Source organism: Cervus elaphus, chromosome 24 (assembly GCF_910594005.1).
Source record: "Cervus elaphus chromosome 24, mCerEla1.1, whole genome shotgun sequence".
In the NCBI taxonomy this organism is placed as follows: domain Eukaryota; kingdom Metazoa; phylum Chordata; class Mammalia; order Artiodactyla; family Cervidae; genus Cervus; species Cervus elaphus.
The window spans coordinates 56,643,541-56,657,500 of NC_057838.1; the positions used below are offsets into that span (position 1 = coordinate 56,643,541).

Consider the following 13,960-nt stretch of genomic DNA (forward strand, 5'->3'; position numbering starts at 1 on the left):
GAAATTTTCTCACAGTCAGGGACATTTAGGGGCAACCTGCAAAGTCACGTGTCCTTTTCTTTATGGTGCCTTTTTATGGAAAAAGAACTTTTGTTAGGCAAGAATTTCTTACCTCATAGAACTCCCTGAAGCAGCCGGCTTGCTTTCAGGCCTGATTATATGAGGCCAGCTGGCCGTCAGACATAATCTCTACTCCTTCATGCACAAACTGGTCTGTTTGGAGGAAAAGTACCAGCTTAGACTTTGCGGGTCCACCTGTCCTTCAGTTCTATCGAAGCATGTAGATAAGCAAAAGGTTTTTTTTTTTTTAATCTTAGAAATCCACCTTGAGAAAGATTGGAGAGACTTTCTAAGTCTTGGGGTTGCTAGTCCATAATAATAATCACACTAATAAGTAAACAGATAAAAATAATTGAACATGATTGTGTATTTGCTAGGAGCCAGGCCATGTCACCAAGGACTCACATGCACCCACTCCTTTATTCCTGACAACAGTTTCATGAGATTGGTGCTGTCACAACCCATGTTTCACAGTGAGGGGAATGGAGGCCAACAGAGATGACCAGAGACAGTGCATGTTTATAGAGCACTTACTTGGTACCAGTACTCTGCTAAATGCTCTGCTTACATGAATTCATTTATCCTGACAGTAATCCCTTGAGGTAGGTATTATCCTCATATATTACTCTCCTCACCATACAGACAAGGAGAAAGCGGCCCAGAGACCTTCCACACCCCACCCAGCGTCTCCTGGATGGTACATGGATCGTGGAGACAGGCTTTTCACCCAGTGCTCAGGAAGCTCTCTGGTTCGGGCCCCAGGTCAGGTAAGTGAGGGGTGTATGGGACTGGGGTTCAGATCCTACTGGTACCCACCCAGCAGGGCTTCCGTATCGCAAGCTTGGTCTCCAGCTCACAGAGGCCTGAGGGAGTTGGTTGCTTCATCAATGCCACTGCTGGTCCTCGTGAGAAGAGAATGGCAGTGGGGCCCAAGGGAAGTCAGGCTACATGTGAGAGGAGAGTGGGGATGAGCTTAGCACACTGGATTTTAACCTGCTCGTCCTGGGCCTCTCCTGTGTGTCCTAAGCCCTCAGTGTGAGGCATCGGCACCTGCTCTCCTTGGGTGTGCGAGGGGGAGCATCGTGTGACAGGCCACTGGATAGGTGTCCCCAGGCAGGCAAGGACCGCAGCACCAGGATGCAGGGTGTAGGTCTAATCGTGGTGGCCACTGGTTCTCAACTCCAGTAATTGACCTCCTGCTTGCCTGGTTCTTACGATGTCAGAAGACAATATGTAGCCTAAGTTAAGTACCTTATACAATTAAAAGGCTTACTGTTTTATTTACATAAATTTACTTTAAGGAAAAAACGCCTCCATCATAAATGAGAAAGTAGGGTGATTTCCCATATATAGCCATCACCAACTGTAAGGGCCAAAAAAAAGAATGAAGACAAAGCTCTGAGGCTGAAGCTTTCCCTTTCTTTGGTGAAAAGGGAAACTGGCAAAGGTTAGAGATGGGTTTGTGGGGCTGAACAGAGTGTGTTTGTCTGTTACTGAATGGGAAGGGCTGAAGGTGGTTAGGAAAGGAATATGTAACTCTATGGCTGAAGGGTGTTTCAGACTGTGCCTGTGGACCGCCCTGTCATCATTTCAAGGGCCCACTTTGATCTCCAAATTTTAGGAAAATTGCAGCAACAAAAATGCAGAGATGAGTTTTTAGATAAACTTTATTTTTATAAAGGCTTTATTTTTAGAACCTTCTTAGATTTACAGACAAATCGAGCAGATAGTCCAGCGAGTTCCCATATAAACTTCCTTCCCACAAAGATACAGTTTCCTCTGTTATTAAGATCTTACATTCATGTGGTATACTGTCACCAATGGAACCGGCACAAATACACTGTTATTAACAGAAGGCTATTCTTCATGTAGACTTCTTTAGTTCCTAAGACTTCCTAAGGTCCTTTTTCTGTTCCAGGCACTCCTCCAGAGTCTATATTGCATTAAGTTGTCACATTCCCATGAGTTACACTCTTTGTTTTTGGTGATCTTGACAGTTTTGAAGAGTACGGGTCAGTATATTGTAGGTTGCCCCTCTCCTGGGATGTGTGTGATCTTCCTCTCATGGTTAGACAGGGCGTATGGGTTATGGGCAGAAGACCACAGAGGTAAAATGACACTTTCATTACATATCAAGGGTACATAGTATCAACCATGGTTTTTGGCTGTTTGCTGTTGACCTTCATTGATCACCTGACTGAGGTAGTGTTTTTTGGGCTGCTCCACTGTAGCTACTCCTTCCTCCCACTTTATGATAGATTGTTGCAGTGCAGAGATAAAGGATCAAATCTCTCAGACAGAACTTTCTGCTGGAAGCCTAGAGGACACATTGGCTAGAGAAGAAAAATACTCTTCAAGTCTTTTGGATCAAAATTGTCTAAATCGCCAGTCCATTGATTTGGTCTGTTTTTTGGACCAGTCAGTTTTCTCTTCTATTAGAGATGCCTTTGTCACCTCTAACCTTACCTTCCCCTGTTGAGTTACTTCATCTATGGCAGGAGTAAGTCTTGTGGGTGAAACAGACCATTGCCCTGGTGCAGAGCAAAGCCAGCATTTCTGTAGGTTAAAAACAGATGCTGACTGTGCCAGCACTATGGCTTCACTTAGAAAGGACTCAGAAAAGAAACTTCACATAAATTCAAGACAGAACCTCTGTGTCTGCATAACTCACTGGATAAGGGTGATGTGGCTGTTTGAGAAGTGAAACATGAGTGCTTATTTGAATAAGTTTAATTGTTGGATTGTTTTATTCTTTTGCGAGTACCTATCCCCCCACCAAAGAATTCCTTCAAAAGTCTTTGAAGAACAAAAACATAACGGAAGACAACTTGAGCAAAAAGAAATATATGCATGCACATACACATGCATGGCTTCATGCAGTGAACAGTTCACATGTAGTGAGTTTCAGGAGTGGCTTGTTCCAGGGACTCAAGTGACTTCTTAATGTCCTTTTCTTGGTTTTGCTCCCTTCCTGGTAATCCATTCTTGAGCAGCCTCAAGGTTTCAGGTGAGACCCTAGACCCCACTCCTTTCCCTAAGGGAGGAGTCAGGTGCTCTTCTCTGCTAGGTGTGGAGCCCACCTCGACCTTGTGGACTGAGAGAGGGAAGGGATGGACTCCCAAATAAGAAAGGAAAATAGATGCTTAGGAGGCAAACTCAAAGGCACAGCAATATAATGTAGTCACAGTAAAACATCGAGGCTGGTTTATTTTACCTTTAGCTAGAGCCTTGACCCGGAAGGGAGCAACAGGATATGTGTTCTGGTAGAAACAACATTAGACTGGAAATCAAGACATGAGTAAAATCTCTTATTTTATAGCCATTTTGTTAAAGCTGCTCAATGGTAGCATGCCGTCGCATGTACTCTTCATTTCTGAATCTAACCAGTAGAAATAACGTATCTCTTAACTACCTGATATAGTATACAAGAAAATAAAATAAGACAGTAAATGAGAAAATGCTTAGAAAAAATATTTTAGCAACAGACCTCTGTCCACAAGTCCTCAAATGACTTGTTTCAATTCTGAGAACCAGTTTGCACCGAAGGTAGTCTTCTTCCTGGGTGGCTCATCTATACAGTATTCAGGCAAATATATCAAGCAATAGATTTTAGGATAAAAGTTGTTGAGAAAGAATTACTGCTATTTGCACAGCACAGATGAATCTCCCACAGCATTAGGTGAAAGCAGATGAACACAAGAGAATACACTGTGAGATTCCATTTACATAAGGCTCAGAAGCACACTCATTTCATCTGTGGGGTTAGAAATCAGGGTGATGTTTAACCTTTGGAGGGTTTGTAAGCAGTAAGGGCACAAAAGAAGTTTGATGGGGTGCTGGCCATACTGATTCTTGACCTGTAAGTTGGTTACATGGCTATCTTCCGTTTATGGAGATTCATCAAGTGACATAATTTCTGTACTCTTCTGTCTGTATGTCATTGTCACTCAGTCGTGTCCAACTCTTTGCAACCCCACGGACGGTAACCTGCTAGGCTTCTCGGTCCATGGGATTTCCCAGGCCAGAATACTGGAGCGGGTTGCCATTTCCTTCTCCAGGGGATCTTCCCCACCCAGGGATCAGACTCTTGTCTCCAGCATTGGCAGGTGAATTCTTTACCACTAAGTCACCAGGGAAGTCCTCTGTCTGTACATCTCATTGAAAAAGTTTATTGTATACAGGTTTAATGTCATTATGCATGAATCCAGTTTCATTGCAGAGGCTGGAAAACTAGGGCCTGTGGAATGAATTTAGACTTTGGATATTTCTTGTCTGACCAGCACTGTGTCTCAGGGTTCCTCCCACCGCCCCAGGGCAATAGTGATAGGCTGGGAGTCTGGGAACTTGGAGAAATGTTAGATGTACTTGCCATTTCTCCACAGCCCTCTTTCTGTCTCTAAAGCTACACCTGGCCAACTTCACCCCTGCCTGACCCCCTGAAGGTATTTGACTTTTCAGACTCTGGACAGGCTATAATCCTGACTCCATCAGAGTCCAGAAAGTGACCCTGGGCTGGTTACTCAGCCTCTCTGTGTCTGTCTTCTAATCCTAAAATTATAGTACATTCCCAGTTTTTTTTTTAGACCAAGGATCAAATGGGCACGTAACACAATGCCAGCCATTCAATAGATTAAAGAAAAAAAATGGAAAGGATAACTATTAGTAGTAGTAATTTTTAAATAATAGAAATGTTTAATGAAATAAAATTGCTGATCACCTGTGGACTCCCAACCATTGTCTCACAAGAACTGCTGCTAAGCTAGTCCTTGTTCAGATCACATTTGCCGTGTCAGTGTTTTCATCAACCATGTTTACTAACCAGTTACCAGATCTGGATACTGGGGGCTGTAAGTTTCCCTGGTGACTGTTGCCAGTGGCAGGGGAGGAAAGACCTGGGTAATTACCACTTGTGTTTCCACAAAACACATGAACTCAAGTAAAAATCAAGGGGTTTGGACAATAAAACATCAGGGTCTTAAAGTGCAAGAAAGAGCTGCCCAACCTGTATGATAAGAAATGGGTGCCTGGTTGGAAAAGAGAAAAGGGGCTAAGACGAGTGTCGCAGAACACCGCTGGAAGCCGCTGCACTGGCAGGACCTTTTCTTTTTTTCCTTCCCGGATGCTGCACACATCTGGCAGAAGAATTCGGCTTTCAGATTAGTCATGGGGTGGTTGGGAATCAGCACCTTCGCCCCAGCCACGGCCCATGGCCTTGGTCTTCCGTGTTCCATTAGTGATGCAGGTGCCTTTTTTTGTTTAGCATGGTGGTTTGGAAATGATGCGAGGCTGTTCAGTATCTTTCAAACAAGGCAGCTTAATAGGTTCCATGGAAATATCCCAAGACAGCAACAATTCAAGGGCTTTTAGAAATATGCAGACACCAACTCCAATGGAACTCCAATGGAAAACGCTCAAGACAATCCTTTGCAAGATGTTGGAGTTAGTTCCAAAACTCTAGTTGAGGATTCTTTGATTTTTGAGCATCATGTTTTCAGTATATGAGAAAAGAGGTTACGGTGGGTTTCAGGGGAAATGTCTTGCCTTTGGATTCCCCCAAAGTGTTAAATTTCTTAAGAAAGAAGAAAATGGGTAAACTTTAAGCGCCCCCCCACCCCACACCCCATGCAGTCTTTGTGTATCAGCAGGCTATCATTCCTACAGTGGGTTTGTTTAGGTCAAGTTTGTGTGTCCAGAAGGAGCTGTCCATATCAGCGCAGGACCAGGGGCCTGGGTGGAGGAGGGGGTGGAGTGGAGCAGATTGAGCAGTGACAGGAGAGAACTGAAATTTCTTAGGATGACCAGTCCCAAGTCTCCTGGATTTCCAGAAATTATAAAAGTCATGGGAGAAAAATTTCTCTAAGAGTTTCGTTTGGTTATAGCCAAAGAAACTGAATTTCAACAAATCCGAAGTGATCACAGTGAATTCTTAAATAACAAGCTCAGAGCATGGCATGTGGCCATTTTTAGGAGTATAGATGCCCTTCTACCCAGCTAATGAAATGGCCCTATTTTCCTTCTGACAACAATGGTCAAAACTGATAACAGGGGAGTTGATTTTAAATCACCTAAGTTTTAAGGAGGCAGTAAGAAATAAAAATTTGCTGCAGGTATTTGGAGGGGCAAGGCTGTTTGCACAACTGGACAAGAAAGACCATTGGCAGCACTTTCTCCAGAGGCCAGTTTTCTGTGCATGTGCATCCTTGCAGTTGTTCACAAGAGCACAGGATCCTCCTGGCTCACCTGGAAGTGTTCTCTTTCCCTGACCCCTGACTTTGGTTCATACACTGCTACCCACTGTTAGAGGTATTCGGCTGAAAAGAGTAGAGGGTATCTGACTGAAGAATGATGATAAGGGCAGGTTGGACTCCAGATTTTGTATAACTCTGAAATAGTTCATGCTCTTCTTTTCTCAGTCTCAACAGAAGAGTAAATTGCAAGATGCTCCCCCATTCAAACCCCTTTACATGCTACAGTTTATCTCTGAAGGAAAGAAAACACAAGCAGAAGAGCTTTGTAGGACAATTCTCGCCTTAGCCTCGCAAAACAGCACTTGTAGGTACGATGAGACATAACTGAGCTAGGCAAGACAGATACCACCTTTGGAGCAGGGAGCTGTGTTTTCCTTCAGCCAGATTTCCGAAAAATCTGATGTTGGTTTGGACATTGGTATTAAAACAGTCCCTACAAATTCGGGCAAACACAACTGCAGAAATCTTTAAAAGCCAGTCATTTTTGTGCTGAGGGCATCAAACTGAATATTAACACATGGTGGTAACTAGCCAGTCATTCTGGGCATGTGTTTGGACTTTCAGAAGATAATCATTTCATGTCCAGGTCTGTCTCTGGCTCATTTGACCTTGGCCTAATTGCTTAATCTCTCTTGGCTTCAGGTTTTCTATCTTGAAAGTGAGAGGAATAACAACATCCAACCACCTATCTCATCCGGGTATTGAGTGGATTAACGGGGTCATGTTTGTAAGGTCCTGGAAAACTCTCCAGAGAGAGAGTTCTACCACTTTTCCACTTCCGCCTGGTAATACTTTTGAGTCACAGGTGGAAAGGGCTGCACTTATTGGGGCCTTTATTACAGATGGATGTTCTCTGCTTCCTTATAACTAGAGGACGGACACCTTTTAAAAGCAGAACTTTTCATTACTGTGAAATCTCTGACTCTTTTGTCGGCACAACAATCTGGAACTCTTGTGGTAATCCAAGCTTTCTCCTCTAGCTAAATAGTCTGTGGAGCTCTGAGGAAAGCACCATGATTTTATGGCCACAAGGAATTACTAGGACTATTTCTGCATCGGTAATACTTAGATTGACTTCTGGGGTCAAACAGGTGGGTTGAGTTCTCTCTCTCCACTTCCCGGCTGGGTGACCTGAAGCAGATCTCTCAGCCTCCCTGTGCTTCATGTTGGAAGCACAGCCGTGAGGTAGAATGCTTGCCACAGCGTGCAGCACGTGGTAAGCTCGCAGACACCATGACCTGCATTAATAGTGTGTATGACCGTAACTGCACGTATGTATTCTCCAGGGCCATGAAGACTTATAATGAGTACAAGTCTCCGACTGAGCAAATCCTAACTCATTGGAGCTTGTGCTTTACCAGAACCTGGCTTGTCCTGACTGTCCATTCACAATACCCGCATTTTGTAAGTACTCTAGATTTAGAAAAATGGAAAATTAAAAGCAAACAACTCAGTATCAGGGGTTTATGCAAATTCCTAGAGTGTAATTTTTTGTCAGTACTAATCTAGTTCAGTCTCCTGACTTTCTAGAGGCAATAACCGCAGAGTGCTCCTCTGAGCAGATGGTGACTGCAGCCATGAAATTAAAAGATGCTTGCTCCTTGGAAGAAAAGCTATGACAAACCTAGAGAGCATATTGAAAGGCAGAGATGTTACTTTACCAACAAATGTCTGTATAGTCAAAGCTATGGTTTTTCCAGTAGTCATGTATGGATGTGAGAGGTGGACCATAAAGAGGCTAAGAGCTGAAGAATTGATGCTTTTGAACTGTGATGTTGGAGAAGACTCTTGAGAGTCTCTTGGACTGCAAGGAGATCAAACCAGTGCATCCTAGAGGAAATCAATCTTCAATATTCATTGGAAGGACTGATGTTGAAGCTGAAACTCCAATACTTTGGCCACCTGATGTGAAGAACTGACTCATTAGAAAAGACCCTGATGCTGGGAAAGATTGAAGGCAGGAGCAGAAAGGGACAACAGAGGACAAGACGGTTGGATGCCATCACCGACTCAATGGACATGAGTTAGAGCAGGCTCCAGGAGGTGGTGAAGGACAGGGAGGCCTGGAGTGCTGTAGTTCACAGGGTGGCAAAGAGTCGGACGTGAGTGAGTGACTGAACAACTGCTCTGAGCAGCTGACATCCACTAAGAAGGAACTACATGCCAAGCATCGTGCTAGACTCTGCAAATATATGTTCTCCTTTAATGAGAAAATGCCAGTGAGGTAGGTGCTGTTAGTAACCTTTTCATAGAGGGAAACCAAGCTTTAGTGAGGCTGTTACCCATCCATACAGTTATTAAATAAAGAAGGCAGATGTCAATGCTTGACTCTGACTCCAGAGTCCTGTTCTAACCTATTACTATCCAACATAAAATAATGTGAGCCATGTATATAGTTTTTAATTTGCTAGGAGCTATATATATATATTTTAAAAGTTAAAAAGAAGCAGGAGAAATTAATTTCAATAATATATTTCTTTAATCCAATATATCCAAAATATTATCATTTCAACATAGTCAGTATAGAAGTTCTTAATGAGATATTTTGTAATCTTTTTCTTTTTTCATACTGAGGCTTTGACATTCAGTTTATATTTTGCACTTACAGCCCATCTTAATTTGGAGCAGCCGTATTTCAAGTGCTCGGCAGCCACATATGGTCCATGACCACTGCACTGAGCACTGTACCCTCACCCGTGCACCATCATGCCTGAGTCTTTGAAGACGGTGTCATCCGGGTTTACCAGACTGTATTTATTGAGGAAGAAGATTTTCCTTTTTTCAACAAAGGTAACAAAAAGAGGAGGCTGAGAGTTATAGCAGGAGTTTAACATGTTAATTCATACATTCTCGGTTTGCTAAACAATTAATTTATCATCAAAGAATAGCTTTTTCCTGGAACATCCTGCTCGCTGAGCTTTCACTTTGTCATATATAATATGTGTATTTATACAAGTTAGTATAAATAGAAAACCATTATATGAATGAAAGAATGAATGTATTCACTACCATGTAATAGGAAGATCTCTTAGGCAGGGAAGATATATAAGCACCATAAAGGCAAGAACTTGATCTCGTTTTTGCCCAGCTCTGTAACCCTGCCTGTAGGAAAGTGCCAGGCATGCAGGAGGCTTACCAGAAGTATTCTCTGTAGAGCAAATTGACAAATCCACCTGGAGAAATGAGTTATTTCACATTTTATTCCTAATGGGCAGAAGGAATAGGAATTCCTTCCTTCTCTCCCCTGAGTGGATTTTAATGCTCAGATGATGAATTTATTTAAACCATGTATGTTTCCAGATGAAATGGCATCAGTGAGACCCCAGAAATCGAGGGTCTACTTTTAAGACAGTTGTTGACTTCCTCACGGAGAGTCCCGCTGTCAGAGGCAAGTGTCCTGGGAGATGCTGGCAGAGGCCGCAGGCCGCCCCACCTGTCCCTCAGCCCTGAGTGTTTGGCCTCCAAGAGAACCCCCTTACATGGGCTCCCTGACCCAGGCCCCCGTGTGTATCCTCAGAGCATTCCCAGGGCCCTCGCCTGACTCACATGCACATTCTCCTCCCACCCCACAGGATTCCTGCATTGGTGCTCACCCACCCAACCCCCATGGTTTCTTCCTGGTCTGACAAGATATCAAGATGTTCTGCCTCAAGAGAACCTGAGGACGGTCTCACATCAAATCTCCTTTAGTTTTGAGGGGGCTGGTCCAACCCCCAGTGGCTAACAGGTATCCTTTAACCCTAAACCTGGCTTTGCCTTTCTAATTTAAAAATTAATTTCCCTAAAATGACCAAACACTGATGTATTGTCAGAGTTCTTTGAACGGCAAGTGCCAAAACCCAACTCAAACCGATTTCACAAAAGCAAGGTGAGGAGGTTAAGATGGGCCTCAGGCATGGCTGGATCCAAAGGCTTCAACAAGGTCAGAAGGCCAGTGTCTCATTTTGTTTCCATTTTAGGACACTGCTTACTCTTGTATCACCTTCATTTTCAACACTGCTTATGTCATGGGATGCTTCCTAACCCCCTTGCCCAGAAACCACACTTAGAGCCAATCAGGGTTCTTGATCTGCAGGACTCATCTTTACCCGGCTGTGTCCTGGGGCCAGTTGCTTCACTGCTCCAAGCTCAAGTTTCCCTTCCGTGACATCAGGATAATAACAGCCTTCAGGTCAGGCTCGATGTCATGTCTGTCAACTGCTTAGCACAGACAAGAGTGAGTTTTTTAAGACAGTACTGTGGGGAATTCTGTTTCCCAGGGGATAGGTAGTCAAGACTGTAGAAGAGAGACAGTTCACAAGTTCTCCCAGCCTCAAGCCAGCCTCAGGTGACAGAGGCCAGCGTGCGTCTGTGCTCACAGCTCTGGTAAGTCCACAGTGCTTGGGAGCCCTGGCAATTACATGGCCATAGGAAGGCCTGTCTTCTGATGGCGACCCATTAGGCCAAGTAAACCCCTCCCTCTTGCTGGATCCCCCTGGAACTTGTAGGGTAGCCAGCCAGCAAGAGGAAAGATCCCCAGTGTTGAACTTTGGCTCTTAACAGGCCAGAGGCCCAATGCCCTCACTCAGCAACAGTAACAACAGATATGTTTACAGACACATTTAGGGGGCCTCCCTCTTATTCTAGAGCCTGTTCAGTTCTAGTGGTTAATGTAAGTGATCAATAACTACCTACTCACTAAAATGAACAAACCAACATGATAACATGACCCAGAACATACACTACTGCTGTGATGAATGATGCACCATAGTGCTTGTTAAATAGTTGATGATCCACAGTAGATGAGCCATAAGTATTAGCTGAATGAGTAAAAAATGAATGAATGAATGAAGAGTTCACCAGTCACGGTTTTGGCTACTACTTCCCGTGTGTACTAAGCTGATATTTGACTTGTTTTCTGTAGCTGCAATTCAGTCCCAACAAATGGATGATCTAAATCTATGACTTGTTTTTATTTTCTGTTATTGAATTTTAAAATAGATGATGCCACCATTTGGATCGAGTTCCGTCTTCAAATAGAAAGATATTTTCAAACATCTTTGAATTGAGCTTGCAGAATGAGGGCGGCATGGTGCTTACATACCCACTAATCTCTGTTATGACATGTCTGCATGACGGAGAGGATCATACTCCTGGGTTGAGGAAAGGAGGGCTGTCCACGGATGACACGTGAGTGGAGCCATCGTGTTCCTGTATATACTCCGTAGATATATGGACAGGCTGGAATAGGTAAATCTAATCCTTTGCCATTATTCATTTCACTTTCCTGAATTCTGTGGTATTTCCAAGGAGTGACTGCTTTTCTTCTGGGTTAAGTAGAAATCTTTGCTTAAGTCAAAACCACTTACTTTAAATACATTCGGAGACACCAGGATCTTTGGCCCTAGGAGTATTTCTCATGATTTCAAAGTCAATGAATTGTCACTTGACCTTAACGGACACTTATAGATCACTGAATTACAGATTAAACTAAGTGGAGAAAAGAAGCTTTTCTCCAAAATTCAGTGATTTACTGAGACAGATTTGAGCAGTCATAACAGTGTCACTTTATTGAGCACTGATGATTATAGTGGCAATGTATACAAAATTAAAAGGACTTGGGATTTCATTCTGCTACTTGGAATTATTTGTGGTCCCTTTTAAGGAGGTCAAGGATATTTGCCCAGAAGAAAGAATATCTTGTCAGAGTCACTCTGGTTAAAATTCAGCAAGATGTGCAGTTGCTATGATGAGTCAGAACATTCTGGAAAAGTTATTAATAAAAAAATATGCCTCAGCCTCCTAGATATTTTTTGCATAGGTTGTATACCAAATAATTGACTAAATGGTAAAATTCTGTCCTTTTAATTTAGATATGTTGCTATTATGTTTCTTACTAAAAATTTTTCTCCATCATTGGTTTGAAATTAAAAAAATGAAGTGTCACATAGCTGAAAATAACAAGAGATGTTCCTATTCTTAAGCAGTCTTGAGATGCCCAGGTGCACTTTTCTTCTTCAGGCAAAGTCCATCTTAACACTCACCTTCCAGGTAGGCTTTCTAGGTGGTCATGAAAGGAAGACTGTTCACTGCTTCATACTTGGAAAGAACAGATTTGAGCTGTCCTGGAATCTGCTTAGAACTGAATCTGTACATGAACCGTTCTAATGAGATTGTATTCTTCCACTAACTGGTTTTACCGCATGCTGAAGTCCAAAAATTTTGAAAAATAATTGCACTTCTCTAGATTTCCCTTTCAGAGAAAGGAACTTAGCTGAAGAATTTGAAAACGTGCTCTGACATAAGAAGTTGGGCTGGGTAACAGGTTATTTGGGAACAAAAGTAATTTTTAACGAGTGTAACCAAATCAGATTTCTAAACCCTAATGCACAGACTTAGGCACATGATACTGAAATTTGTGACCAATAAATAAATAAGGCAACAATAAAATTCCAGCATTTTCTCCTGTCTCTCTGAAGAGAAAGTCAGCTTCTTCTGTGCTAGTAAAGGGACTTGGGTTCCACTACAAATAGTTAATCTGTATTCTCCTAAACCCAGAATCAAGAGGTGCACTGGACCACAGAGAATGCGGAATGGGCAGCAAGACTCATCATGCCAGCTGCCTTTTAAAAGAAAATGCCAGTTAAGGGAAAAAATCGCCTTTCCAAAGAAATGATATAGCAAAAGGGGAAGTCATGGAATACTGTCTTTCTTCACAAGAAACTATTTCTCTTATCAGACTCTTTCCAGTTAAGGTAAGGCTTATATGGGAGATGTCAGAAGGGAAAGCAGGGGGCACATTTGGGGAAACAGGGAGAGATTAAAGAAGAGTTTTGCCTTTATAGGTAAAGTATATATACAATATTAAACCCCTAATATTTAGAGTCAGATTATCAATGTTCAGACCGCTGCTTAGCAGTTACGCAGCTATGAGCATGGCCATTCATTCATTCCGAGCGCTTTCTCTCAGCCACTCAATGGAGGTTACAGTCTGAAAAGAGAGGGGACGCCCCTGCCCTTCTGGTGCTTACATCTAGCAAGGGGAAGCAGAAAACAAACATGCATGCCAATGAAACAAGATCATTTTAGACCAGGGTAGAACAAGAAAATCATACAGAGAACCACTGGTGGGGCGAACAGGGCTTCTCTTAGCTTAATGCGTATGTTGAGGTGGTGACCGGAATGCAGTGAGGGGACCTGGCTGGGAGGAACAGCTTTCCAGGCAGAGGGAACAGTAAGTGCAGAGGACATACTGCAGTGAAGCTGGCAGGCAGGCCACCATGTTTAGACTTTATCTGGTAAACCGGGAAGTCCGTGCAGGACCTCAAGCAGGGGAGTGATGTGATCTGAGCCTCACTGGGGAGTGAGCCCTCACATCCTCATCCCTCGCTTCAGGGTTAACACGGGAAGAACACCAGACCGAGGCCTTTGCAAAGAGCAGCGAATCCAAAGGATGCCGTCCAGACAAGGTCAGAATTCACGGTGAGTTGCTGAGTGTGGATGCTCTGGTTGCTGATGGTGCTGCTGGAATGAAGGCAGGAAAGTCATGGCTTCCTAGCAAGCCAGAGAGTGAAATAAGGACCCGTCTTTGACAGATCCATCAAAGTGAACCGGACTTGAATCAGGCTTTCCTGGTGTGGCTTATGGAACTTACCTGAGCTCAGTTGGTAAAG

General features: G+C 43.2%; 1 long non-coding RNA gene across 1 annotated transcript in view; it reads left to right on the forward strand.

Moving 5' to 3' along the window:
* Positions 1–8,362: 8,362 nt before the first annotated feature.
* LOC122682654 overlaps positions 8,363–13,960 on the forward strand; it is a 5,988-nt gene continuing 390 nt past the window's right edge. The window contains exons 1-6 of the long non-coding RNA XR_006337467.1: positions 8,363–8,532; positions 8,917–9,098; positions 9,881–10,035; positions 11,289–11,477; positions 12,846–13,042; positions 13,683–13,960. The exon at positions 13,683–13,960 is cut by the window's right edge and continues 390 nt beyond it. This is a non-coding gene — a long non-coding RNA (uncharacterized LOC122682654). The remainder of the gene's footprint in view (positions 8,533–8,916; positions 9,099–9,880; positions 10,036–11,288; positions 11,478–12,845; positions 13,043–13,682) is intronic.